Source organism: Triticum dicoccoides, chromosome 6A (genome assembly GCF_002162155.2).
Source record: "Triticum dicoccoides isolate Atlit2015 ecotype Zavitan chromosome 6A, WEW_v2.0, whole genome shotgun sequence".
NCBI lineage: Eukaryota > Viridiplantae > Streptophyta > Magnoliopsida > Poales > Poaceae > Triticum > Triticum dicoccoides.
Window position 1 is genome coordinate 27,253,891 of NC_041390.1, and position 14,346 is coordinate 27,268,236.

At 38.1% G+C, this 14,346-nt stretch overlaps 1 pseudogene; it reads left to right on the forward strand.

Moving 5' to 3' along the window:
- The first annotated feature begins 7,217 nt into the window (after positions 1 to 7,217).
- LOC119314206 lies at positions 7,218 to 8,102 on the forward strand (annotated as a pseudogene).
- Positions 8,103 to 14,346: the final 6,244 nt, after the last annotated feature.

The window sequence follows — 14,346 nt, forward strand, 5'->3', positions numbered from 1 at the left end:
TAGGGACTAACCAATTAGTACCACCTCGCATATATGTTTTATATTTAAATTGAAAGCATAAATTTTCATGAAAAGAAATGTATTGTGATGGTGAACCCCACAAAGTCAGTCCGTGCTTTATTATTAGGAAAAGATATACTAATTAGAGGCACCTTTGGAGCGTCTACGTTAATTCACGTCATTAAGATTAATATAGCCGTTTGATATTAAATTTAATGGTTAAGATATGCTAGAAGACTATGCCTTATTATAGAAGAAAACAACATGTATGTAGGGATGAAATCCACACGTACAAAAAAAACTCACGTAAAGAAAAATCAATTCTCACCACATAGATGAAACTCATTAAACTTGCACATTCAGAAAAAGTCCTAAGCTCCCACGTCCATGAAAGATTAGACATGCACATAAAAAAAAGAGTCCAAAATGCCCACGCCCAGGTTCCCAGAAAAAGTACGTGCCTACTCCTTGCAAAAAAAGGACACGTGGCTACGAAACTAAAAAAATATGAATATAATCATCTTAATCTCTCCTTAATAATAATAAAGTACGAATTGACTTTGTCGGGTTCACCATCACAATACTCTTCTTCCGGTTAGTTTACACTTCCACTTTGAATTTTAAAACATATAGGCGAGATAGTAATAAAAAACTGTTCATTGGTCGCGTACGTCAATTAATATACGGTTTTGATAATTTACATGCGGATGAAAACAATTCGCCTTCATTCGTTTCCTGTGCCGTACGATCTGTGCGCTGAGATCCGTGTGTTTCTTTGTTTTTTTTGTCTGGTTTCTCTTATCGGGCCCGTTAGTTGACCGTCTAATTTCCACTTGCAACACCCGCGTCGCTCCTCCTGGTTTCCCCTTTGTCATTTCGTACATGCAACCTCAGAACAGAGTCGAGCGAGGGAGATGGCCATGGCGATTTGGAGCTCCGCCTCGCCGCTCGATCCCATTGTTTTGGTGGTGACTCGTCCGCGCCCTGCCTTGTGCAGCCCCGCTTCCTTCGCCCCCCCTTCTGTGTCTGCCAGCGGGGGCTGCGGCATCTCTCGGTCTCGCACCCACCAGTCCCCATTTCCGCCGCCGATTCAGTTCGTCGGATTCTGTATTTCACCCTCGTTTTTGTTTTGTTCCTGTGATCTGTTTAGGAAGTGCATATGGGTTTGTCAGTCAGATCTGTTGCTGTGATCCATCCCCGCAGCTATTTTTTAATTGCTCTGCTATGCGCGTTAGCTGGGTTAGCTGGGATGCGCCTCGTTGGATCTGCTATTTGCAGTTGTTAATTCTATAATTGGTTAGTTGTTCAAGTTTGGATGGTTGTTAATCATAGGCTGGCTTGTTTAGTTGTAGCAGTATACTGTATTGAGAGAATTCAAACTTACTGGGTGTATTTGTCCCCCTGATCTCTGGTGTTATAAATTTATAATCCCCTGGACCGTTTTCTGTAACTGTAATTCCTTGTTGGTTTTATAGTGTAATTTCCCAGTTGATTTACTGTCATTGACAGTGTACTTCCTATTTGGATGTACAGTGATTTACTGTGTAGTCCATAGTGGATATTCAGTGTAACTAAGCGTATTTTACAGTGTAATTTTTTAGTGGTTAGATAGTAGATTTTACAGCGTAATCCCCGGTTGTTTTACACTGTAATTCCCAGTGGGTTCATAGTGGATTTTCAGTCTAACTAGTGTATTTACAGTGTAATTTTCTAGTGGATAGATAGTAGATTTTACAGTGTAATCCCCGGTTGTTTTACACTGTAATTCTCAGTGGGTTGCAGTGTAATTCCTTTTTTGGATTTACAGTGTATTTCTACCTTAGATTTACAGTGTATTTGTGAGTTGATTTATAGTGGATTATAGTGTTTTTTTTGAGTGGATTTACAGTGCTTGGATTTACAGTGTATTTGCGAGTGGATTTACAGTGTAACTGCGGGTGAATTTACAGTGTAATTGTCTTGGATTTACTGTGGATTTGCGAGTGGATTTACAGTGTAATTGCTAGTTGATTTACAGTGTAATTCATATTAGACTTTCACTGTATTTACAGTGTAATTATCAGTGTATGTTTAAAAAAAATCTTAGTGGCCTTGCAATGTTTATCCTATTTATAGCCCATGCCCTTTCTCTTTTTTGTATCCTAGTTTTTGCATCCTTGAGTGTGTAGCTTGATATACGATTCTTCCCCATTTCTCAGTGGAAATCCTCTTAGATGGATTTAGAAGTCATAGTGGATGTGCATTATAAGCATTGAAATCTTCTTTAGCTGGCTAGTGGTTTTTTATAGTGGTTTTGTAGTGCACTAACAGAGATGTAGACTGTAAATAAGTAGCACTGCTTTATGCTGTTCTTTATGTACTGTTATTTTTTCATCTTGGCGTCATTTATCTTTATGTACTTCTTTCATTTGCAGCTAACAACAAAATAAAAGCACTGGAAATTTGGTAGCAGCAAAATAAGCAGCACCAATGCTTTCTCTCAAATTAAGACTCAATCGTTTCTCATTGACTTTACTCTCATCTTGTAGAGTACTTAATTTCCTCTTTGAATGCTTCATCTCTTTAACTCTCTCTTCTCTGTTTTTCCTTTGCTTTCTTTCTCTAGTATATGCTGTTCTTCCTTTTGCAGGCTTCTCATGGTCCCCATTTGTAGGCTTTCCATGGTCTTGTTTCTGCTATTTCTTCCTTCTTTTTCCTGTTGTTCCTCTGATTGTTTCCATGCATGATCTTAGATTTAGTTTCATTTCATTTCCGAAACCTAGTGAACATTCATAGGATTTACAGTGTAATTACAGTCCTATTACAGTGTAAACTCAGGGGTAATTACATTGTAATCACAGTGCATTTTTGAGCGTAACTACAGTTCAATTACAACATTTACACTGTAATTTCAGGGTCAATTACACTATAATTTTCAAGGCAATCACAGTCCTAATTTTTACTGTAATTAAAGTGTAATTTCTGTGGTAGTTACAATGTAGGAGTATTTTTTCAGGGGTAATCACTCCGTAAATCACTGGGAATTTTAGTGTAATTTCAGGTACACCACATAGCGAATTACAGTGTAATTCAGGGGTAGTTACACTGTAATTTAACTGTATTTATGTTGTAATTACACTATAAGTTCAGGGAATTTCTAGTGCAATCTCAGTGCAATTTTACACTGATCTTTCAATGTAATTACATTGTATACCGTGTATACTGAGGGAAGAGCGGGGGGACAAGGACAGTGACAATCGGAGGACAGGAAAGAAGCAGAGGACATATGACAATTGTCATACTCTGGATGGCTGAAAATATGAGTGAAAGCCAATTGAATTTCAGTCAGATGTAAAATAGACAGTCCCTTAATATAAGTCGCTTTTTTTAGTCCCTCCGGCTCGCTCGACTGGGCCCTGTTGATCGTTCCTGTCAACCGCGTGATGACTGAACTGGGCTTGGTCAAAAAAAAATGATTCAAAAAAAACTTCACCTGAGCTTCAAACCCACGACCAAGGCCCTCCGTCCTGAAGGACGACGCCAACTCAGCTGCTCTATTTTGTTCTGCAAAACTGTGTCCCTGTAGATATAATAGTCCCACATCGCTTCTTTGCACTCTATCTTATCGACTTTTTCCGCGGACTTGTCGTAGCATAAGTTAATAAACAGAAGATGGAAACCGAACGAAAGAATTAACCCCAAAAGTGGAAGAGGGAGCAAGGAATAAAGAACGAACGCTGGAGGAATTTGGCCTAAAGCAACCATGCTTACGCTTTATTTTTCAACCAGTCATTGCCCATTTTTATTAATTTCTTAAATAAAATACATCAACCGTCCTTGCAGAAAGAACAAGGCAGCTTCACAGCTGGAAATCAAGAGTGTGGTGTTCAGTTTTACGGGGAAGCATCCTCAGAAATCTAGCAAATCATTCGCATGATTCTCTCACATACACTACAGATCCTTCGGATCGCCACATCACAGCTGGACTTCATTGCTTAGAGTGTCTAATTAAGCGTTTGTTCGTTTAATCCTCTTCCCAAGAGGATTGGAGGGGATTGGCAAGGATTGGTTCGTATTTTGACTTATAAGAGGTTTAAGTCCCCCTCAAACCCCTTCAATCCACTCGGATTCACACGCAACCGAACAAGGCCCAAACGGGATCCGTATCCTAATTATTAAGCAGCAAATGATAGTGTGCGCGAAACATGCAGGCAATGTCAACGAGGACAGACTATGATGATATTGTTTGAAAACTCAGCTGTCGTCCGTAGTGTTTGGCATGTGATAGATAGATCCTGTTGATTGTCTAACGAAAGCCAACGGTGATGTCAAACTAGACTACTTAAACATAGTCAGTAAGACAAAAATGGGAAAAATATTTATATATGACTACCGAGAACACGACATCCATTGTATCTCGATTAAGCATATTCAAATATTATTCCTGTCATGATATTGACAACATTATTAGTTTGTACTTGAATGAATAGTCAAGGAACTTTTGAGTGTTCCAAGTTAAACATCCAAATTTGTGTCGCATTTCAGTATGGGAGGCGCGTATGATTCTCAAGTTTTACCGAATTTGAGTAATATGGGTCAACTATTTGCAAAAATAAAATAAAAACGTGTTATCTAGCATATGTTTTTACCGTGTTAACACATTCACAATTATTCTATCTTGAAAAAAGGTACCTAGGTGGTAAATGAACTACAAACCTTGCTCGACATATATCGAGAAATATGTATTGACATACACAACAGAGAAAATAAATCAAAATACATTGCACAGAATATTGACAATAAATTAGTTGGTGAAATTAGACAATTTAGTTGGTGAACTTAAAAAATTGTTACATAAGGCTCCAACTTAAGTTCTCAGCAGTTGGATCAGTTTTTTTAGGACCATGAAAATACTGAAACCATGGTTGATACAAACTCCCCTCTCACACATAAACTTTGAGCTAGATATTTCCTTTAAGTGAGTTTAGCTACTAATTTTAAAGGGGTTCGCTAAATGTCAGTCAATTGAGATTTAATGTAGTCTCAATCACCTTTCCAAGCCGTCGGATACATGCACACTAAGATTATGTGCTAGGAAACTTTTCTTTGTTATTGTGATGTGGAACAGAAAGAGATGTGTGTGTGCCATTCTGGACTATTCGATGTGTGCGTGTTTTTTCGAGGAAAGAGCCTACAATCTACACGAGAAGCTTGTGCTTGGGCCAAGTCCAAACATAATATAATTTGACAAACCAAACAACCAACATTTTCGAAAAACGAAATCAACATAGCAAAAACATGTTTGCTTTCGAATATTAATAAATAACTGTATATAAATAATCCCACTTCAATGCACCACTCCTCTCACATCCGGTGAGAGTGTGATGTTCATTGAGGCAACATCGAAGGACATGAATGTAGTTTCATTAATCTTTTTCCGAATTGTGTACAATAAAAATTGTATCATCATTGACGCCGGTGGCAAAAATGAAAAGTGGCAACATGAACGAGTCACTGAAAACATGCGAAGACGTTCTCCTTCCGGTGCAATGCACGACACATTAAATGATGCATACAAAGGTTAAAGGGAGCCTTCTTTTGAGAAACAAAGACAAACATAGACTCACAGACACGTACATACACTAACACCTAGAGAGACTGAGCCGACATGTCTTGAGATTGATGAACACACCACAAGTGTCTCGCTTCGACGCGAACATCACCACGCACTGAAATAATATTTCGCCTTTGTGAGACATGAAAGCGTGAAAGCTAGGTTTTAATTCTTGCTCTATTGGGTATCACTGCCCTCCAAACCATCCAATCAGAGATTGGTTCTCAGGGTTAAAGCGAAACTGACCAATCCATTTATTTGATATGAAAAAAATGAACCCTTCCAAACCAAGCACACAACTATCTCTAAGAAATCCAACATAGTAACAATGCTTTGCATTCAAATGTTTTGAAAATTCTAAAAAAAACTTTTGGATTAGTATTTAAACTCTCGATGAGTATATAACATTCCAATGTTTGTATGTCGCACTAAAAATAAATACACCACTCTTTCACCCGGTGATAGTGCTAAGCTAACGGAGTGCCATCAAAGGACACCACTGACTATCTTAACTCTATTCCATGATGCGGACACCAATAATCATTTTTATTTACCAACACGAAGGCGTGTTTTTTTTAACATAGTGAGTGTTTCTAAATGTTCTTGGTTTCAAAAAATATATTCATGTTTTAAATATGTCTAAATTTTTTAAGAAATGCTGAAAATTCCCAAAAATGGTTCCAATTAAAAACCAGTTATAATTGTTCACAAAATCATTAAAAAAAATCAAGAAATCGCTTGTTTATATAATGTTCGACTTCAAAACATATTCCAATTCTAATAAGATATTAAAAAATAGTCGATTTCTTAAAAAATAAAGAAATATTTGTGTTGTTTTTCAAAAAGCAAAATATATAACCGATTCACATACTATTCCATGCACAACTTGTTGGAAATATGCCCTAGAGGCAATAATAAAAGCATTATTATTATATTTCCTTGTTCATGATAATTGTCTTTATTTATGCTATAATTGTGTTATCCGGAAATCATAATACATGTGTGAGTAATAGACACCAACATGTCCCTAGTAAGCCTCTAGTTGACTAGCTCGTTGATCAACAGATAGTCATGGTTTCCTGACTATGGACATTGGATGTCATTGATAACGAGATCACATCATTAGGAAAATGATGTGATGGACAAGACCCAATCCTAAACATAGCACAAGATCGTATAGTTCGTTTGCTAGAGTTTTCCAATGTCAAGTATCGTGACAAGATTACAAACTAAGTACCGTGACAGCCAAGCTTATCTAGTTTATGCGTAAGAATTTGCAGAAAATTACAAACTTAGTTTCAGAAAAATAGGCAATCTAGATTACTGTTTGATCTGTAAAGTAAATAAGATGAGTCATGCGTGTTGTCACACCTTTTTGGTGGTGGAATGATAGTGCAACAACAAGGAACTTTAATGACCAGTCCAAGAATACACTTGTAAGTAGTGCCACCAAACAGAACATACCAAATTATGATTTTGAGAAGCATCCAAGCACTTTCCACACAAGCCAATGCCAATTGTGAAAGAGATCATTCCATGGCAGCTATAAATAGCCCCGTAGCATGACCATCATCCTTCCTCATCCATCATTCTCATAAGTAAAATGCATCATTTAAGCCAAGCAAGCTGTGGTCAATACAAATCCACCATGAAGACCTTTCTCATCCTTTCCCTCCTTGCTATCGTGGAGACCACCGCCACAACTGCAGTTAGAGTTCCAGTGCCACAATTGCAGCCACAAAATCCATCTCAGCAACAGCCACAAGAGCAAGTTCCATTGGTATAACAACAAAAATTTCTAGGGCAGCAACAACAATTTCCACCACAACAACCAGATCCACAGCCGCAACCATTTCCATCACAACAACCATATCTGCAGCTGCAACCATTTCCGCAGCCGCAACTACCATATTCGCAGCCGCAACCATTTCGACCACAACAACCATATCCACAACCGCAACCACAGTATTCGCAACCACAACAACCAATTTCGCAGCAACAATAACAACAACAACAACAACAACAACAAATCCTTCAACAAATTTTGCAACAACAACTGATTCCATGCATGGATGTTGTATTGCAGCAACACAACATAGCGCATGGAAGATCACAAGTTTTGCAACAAAGTACTTACCAGCTGTTGCAAGAATTGTGTTGTCAGCACCTATGGCAGATCCCTGAGCAGTCGCAGTGCCAAGCCATCCACAATGTCGTCCATGCTATTATTCTGCATCAACAACAAAAACAACAACAACAACAACCATCGAGCAAGGTCTCCTTCCAACAGCCTCAGCAACAATATCCATCAGGCCAGGGCTCCTTCCGGCCATATCAGCAAAACCCACAGGCCCAGGGCTCTGTCCATCCTCAACAACTGCCCCAGTTCGAGGAAATAAGTAACCTAGCGCTACAGACGCTACCTGCAATGTGCAATGTCTACATCCCTCCATATTGCACCATCACGCCATTTGTCATCTTCGGTATTAACTGAGAAGAAAATAACTCTAGTACCAGATATACTAGTACACTTCCCGTGCGTTGCCACGGGCTTTTTTAAATTTGTACTGATTGCAAACACGATGCATGTGAAATTTGACATGTATAGAAAAGATAGACAGTAAAAAATGAAAAATAGTTGAAATCCACTCCACTTGCAATAATTTCGATAAAAATGTAATTAGCCGACTTGTACTATGAGATCTGATCCACAAAGTAGAAAAGTGGTACAAAAACATACACCCTCCACCCGCAAGTACTTGTCGGAGAAATGCATTATCCATTCTCCGAGAAAAATTTCTGGACGGAGAGAGTACAACTATTTGTCGTGCACTTTACTTTAATTGATGGATATCACTTGCATGCCTTTTTATGCTTAAGACCAATAGTCTCACAAAGCATGTCCATTGTTATTGTTCAATAATTGAAGACCACACTTGGGAGGATTTTGTTCCCTCAAAACAAATGTTCGAAGATACTACAACCAGAAACTTGATTGCATTATGAACTTGCCTGGAAAATTATTACATATGAAATTAGGCACTTGGAGGTTACCATTTAGGAACTACTGCAAAAAAACACATTATTCCACCCATTTAGTAACCATTGCTGCATAAAATATTTCAACCCTTTCCCATCTACTATTCATATCTCAAATGATTTAGGACAGTCCGCATCTACTTTTCCTGGCACAAATGGCTTGAGGTCCATCCAGCTGCACTCAACTTTTAGAATATTTCTTCTTTGAAGGTCATGAAAACAATCATACAGTAAGATCAATGGTGATCATAAATGTCATTTGTAATTAAGTGATACTACATCCATCCGGAAATACTTGTCGCTCAAATGATGCTAGAACATGATATTATTTACAATAGGTTCTCCTCTCAGCATGTAACCACTCCGCCGACTATTGCACACAAACTTTGGCCTTTCTCTCCTCACAAAAACATATGAGCTCTCAAGGCAACACGGTGAGTGTCTATTTCTTATGGATATCACAACTGTTGTAATATGACATGTCGACACATTTTCTTTTCAATGGAGTGGTGTCTAGCCCACACAAATGCAACACTTTTAAAGAACTAATGCTCTTGTTATCCATAGAGCTAGAACAAATAAACGGATTGGGAAGAACTAAATGCAACACTTTTAAAGAACTAATGCTCTTGTTATCCATTGCATACATGTAATCCTTCTAGTATTTTGCTTCTAATAAATTTGCAGTATGCTTTTAACCTACTATTTTAGATCTCCCATAGAAAACACGGAATCATGTGCTTTGGTCACCGTGCCGAAAATAATAGACCTTACATAAAGAAATGGAGGTAGTATAACATTATGATCCTCATGTACAGTAGGGGGCCTTGTTGAATTTTTGTTACCACTAACTCACTCTTATTACATGGATGAAAAATGATTCTTCTTCTTTCTTAGATGGATGAAAAAAGACATTGGAGAGAGGATGTAGTGGAACTGGGAACGCTATGTTTAGTAGCACAAATAGTTACTAGCTTTAGCATGATGTGGGAAGGTCCAAGTCTTGAAACTCTTTGACACAATACGCAAAGTTGAATGCCAGCCCGTACTGACAACATTTAGTACAAGCTCAATTAAGAAGACAACATATTAATGTATTGAAAATTCTAATCCTGCCAATAAATGTAGACCTTCATTCTTATTCACACAGGGTCTGTTTATGTTTTACCTGTGAGGCATTACATTTGTCGTCACTTTAATGTTTTTCTTCATGCAAAAAAATTGCCTTTTTATTTAGTCATATACACTGTTGCTAGTCGACTCAGCTTAATGCATACAATCAACGAGAATTGCTGTGCATGCCATTAACTAACTATCACCAATAAAAGAAATCTTTTGCTTTGGAATGCAGATTTTAGGCTCAAGGACCTCCAGCTCTCGGCCACCATGGTACAAGAGATGCTGAGAGTATGCTCTTTAGTGTATGAGAAAGTGTGAAATTATCTAGGGAGACTTAGTAAGTTTTTCTCTGCCATAGTGTTACTCCAATCAAAATCAACCTATACGGTATATAAGGCAAAATGTCATATGAATTGGAATATCACAAGCTGATGTTCTTTGATAGTACTGTAGATGGTAACCCTGTTGCATGTAAATTTGGGCCTCTGTGTAATCTGGACTTCAGACACTGAATGCCGATTTCAGGGATGATGATACGACGTTTTGAGCAGCATTAAGCACAGACATTTTTTGAGCATCTATAATATGAATGCCCTCAATAAAACGTGTCAGATTTAATAGGTGATAGGGCAGGTCTGCAATAATAATATCGTAACAAGCTTCAACATTGCACACGCAACTTTTATTTCTAAACAAAAAAGGTTATATAAAGATGATACAAATACGACACCGAACCCTAAAACAGAGCTCTTAAAAGTAAATAAATAAAAGGAAAGTGGAATGTGATATGCTTAAATGAGGGTTGAAATACACTGAGAGCAGATTGTTACCCTTGCTCGGATTTAACTTTTTTGCAAAGAAGATCGCCGGCACTCAGATGGGCAAGCCCAAACTGGTTCAAGATCTAAACACACTGAGTACCTTTGCCACTGCCTCGCCCTCCTGCTCCAGCAATATCAGCCATGGACTGATCATCTCAAAGATATATACGGCTTCTATGGTGTATGCAAATCTTAGGCTTATGAACAAGATATACTTGGTCAATAATACAACTTATCGTCCACTTCACCCTCAAGCTTAAGTAGAGTAGTAGACAAATTATCGTAAACTGCAGTGGGTAGAATAGTAGACAAGTTACCATTGGCCTAGTTATGCATGCATGAGACGAGACGGATGGATGGATTTTGTATAGATCGGATGTTGTCTGATGCTTGCTCTTGCAGTAGCAACTATGCTTCGACAACAACCTTCTTGTTCATGTGGTCCTGCCTCCTGCAGTGGATAGAAATTATGAATATAAGTTTTACATTCGCTGTGGAATGAAACCAGGAAGATCTGAACCAAGTTTATATATTTTGTGCCTGCAATTCAATAGTAGTAAGTAATACATTCAATTCTTATGTTGCTTGAGAAAAAAGAAAAAACAGAGAAACAATAAAGTTATTCTTGCCTTGTTGATCTGAAAATATACAACCCCCATTTCTTCAATGTTTAACATGGAGGCATCATATCTGTGATTAAATGTTTTCTCATCTAATCTACGTCGCACATTAAAAAATCGTTAGAACTGTCGTACTCATGAGATATTTTTGCTCCGAACATAACTCATAGTAGTAGAGAACAGTAAGCAAATTGGCATTGAACTTACCAAAGTGATTGAAGCACTGTATCTATGGAAGACCTTTGCAGTAAAGCAAGACACTAAGCATTAGGTGAGCATTCACTGTAGTATCAAGCTTGCCAACAACACAACATCCCTTATTTTTATCTACAAAAACCAATAAGCAAAGCATATGTGGTTCAACCAACATTGGAAGGTATCAGCACATAATTCTTTAATCGTCATGCATACAGGTAATTCAACATCTACACTATTCAAGTATTTTACAAAATCTTTACGGAGGAATTTAAACTGAAAGGCAAATATTCTTCATAGTGACAGCCTAAGTTTCAACCTTCAGCTTACTGAAAAGGATCGAAGTAATTAACATCATAACTGACGAAAGTTGGTTGATCGAACATTACTCTGAAAATTTGAAACAAATAAAAGCGTTGTTGCGGCAAAGAAATGATGTCATGAACACAAACAAGTTTTGACTGCGAAAATTTCTCCTTAGTGCTAACTATAACTTTCTGGAGCAACTAATAGTAGTTTTTATAAAAGATAAACCCCAGCCTCCTCCAAAGCACTCGAGCTAGTTATTGGTTATACACCAGGCAAATAATTTGTGTCCTGATATCTTCCCAATAGGTACATGGATTCTTAAGTGTGTTTTGAACAATCACATATAAAGAATAATGATTCAACTTCCCAGCAAGATCCCAGAATCTACAAAATATGAATCCCCTGACAATTTGCATACTGGAATAACCAGGACCCCTTATCCCAGAATCTACAAAATACGAATCCCCTGACAATTTGCATACTGGAATAACATATTATAAGAATATATTGCCTACCCCGAGAGCACAACCCCTAAGATTATGCACGGTAAAATCAAGGAAGAAATATGTGGAAGTAGAACACAATTGGTGCACCTAGTAAACACCATTTACTTCTATTATATGTTCCTAACTAAACCACTGATTACTCCACCACTGGCTGCCCCTGCTAGCCTTTAAAACCAACATCTTCCACATTGTGTCAGAGAGGAGCAGAAAACATAGAAAAAACAATTACATATGCATAGAGCAGAGGTACACATACATTACGCATATCTTTTGGAAGCTCGAGTTTGGGCTCTCAGGAGTATTCTTCCTTCATCCCGAGTTCCAAACTCACCATGCTGCAGAAAACAAAATCTGCCATATTAGTTCCTCGGGTAGTGGAACTGGAGTACATCAGTTAATGCATCGATTGAGTGGAAGCTTTGGGTGAGAGGTAGACCATGGTACTGAAGACGTTCTCGCAGTCGGCGCCCTTGCCGAACCTCGTCATCTGCAGCGTCAGGTGGTACTTGTTCCTCGGGTACACGTGCATCCTCAACAACTTCATCCTACCCTGCGAACGAGGAGACATAGATATTGTATTTGGTTCATGCATTTTTTCTCCATTTTTCCGTATTCAATCCAATGGCGATGAGAACCTAGCAACCCGTGCAACTGTACCATATGTCCATATGTGCAAGCTCCACCTCGTTGGGAAAAGTGAAAGAACATGTTAGTTCAAACGTACTTCATCTCCTATCATCAACCTGTTCACAAAGACATGAGCAACGTTCCTCATGCTAGGAGAGATGCAGTATCCAGCATTCCAGCCTCATCTTCTTTGACGACAGTGGGGTTCTTGCTCGAGGGCTCTCTGGGCGCCTCGCTGCTCGCTCGCTTGCGAGCAGTGGAACTTTTTTTGCTGGTTTAATTTCGTAGGTTTTATTTCGTCCGTTTTTCTGGCATGCGGGAGAACTATGTGGACGTGGTTTTGGTTGTTTTTTTTTTGGAATTGGGAGGTGGGATCAAGGATGAAAAAAAAACAGTCTCTGATAGAACGAAAAGTAACCAGCGGAGACTACCAACTGCTCCATTAGGAGTAGAGATGACACACCATTTTCTTAGTCCATGGTTTGGTCATTGTAGCGGTGAAAAAATAAAGTGACATGCACTATCATGTAAGAACCCGAATTATACTAGTTCAAACATGGGAATAAAAGACAAACACATGTCTTGTCTACATATTTATGTTGCATTAATCTAAAGATAACAAAATGAGTCTGAAATTTGAATTAAATTGAAGTATTTTCTTGGACTTTCAAATTGAGGATTATTAAAGTAGTAAGGACTATCCACATCCTTGGCTTGCTCCTGATCAATTATTTCCAGAGAAGCATTCAATTCATTTAATCAATTACATTGATTTTTGTGCCTGGTACTTCTCCTCAACATCAGTATATTCACCGTGTCTACTTCAAATCAGCAAGAATGAGGTACCGGTGCTCTGGAGCAGTGCCAACTAATTGCTTCTCATGTGAAGGGGTGCGGGCGTGGGAGAGGTATTTCTGGTGGGCCAAGGGAGTAAGAATTGACCGTGGAAGTGGTACAGACGCCCGTAAAGCCCCATAGTTTCTTTTTGGTTTACAGGAAAATGCACATCCATACCAGCCTGGGGAATATAGGACCGTATTGGATGGAGAACCATGTCCGGATGGTTGCAAGCGGTTTGAGGGTTAGCTTTTGTAACGCCCGATTAGTTATGCTATAGCAATTCCATGCTAATGATGTCATGTCACCAAGATTACTGTTGTTAACCTCACAATGATTCAATCCCATTCAAATTCAAATTTAAAATAAAGGCAAACATCAAAAGTTTTCAAACATTAAAACTAAAATCTTTGAGAGGTAACAAATAATGCATAAGTAATTATGGTGGAGAAACCACACTTTAATAAAATGTTTAAATACTCTAAAATGAAAAAAAAAACAGTGGCCTAAACTATTATTTAAATGCTTTTAAAATAGTAAAAATGTTCTAACTAAATTAATTGGGTACCAAACTTTTGGTGGCAGTGGTATATTTAGTAGAACTAATTTAGATGCTAATTATATATTTTACAAAATTAGGGTAAATTGAAAAATAGGATAAAACAGAAAAGGAAAGACAA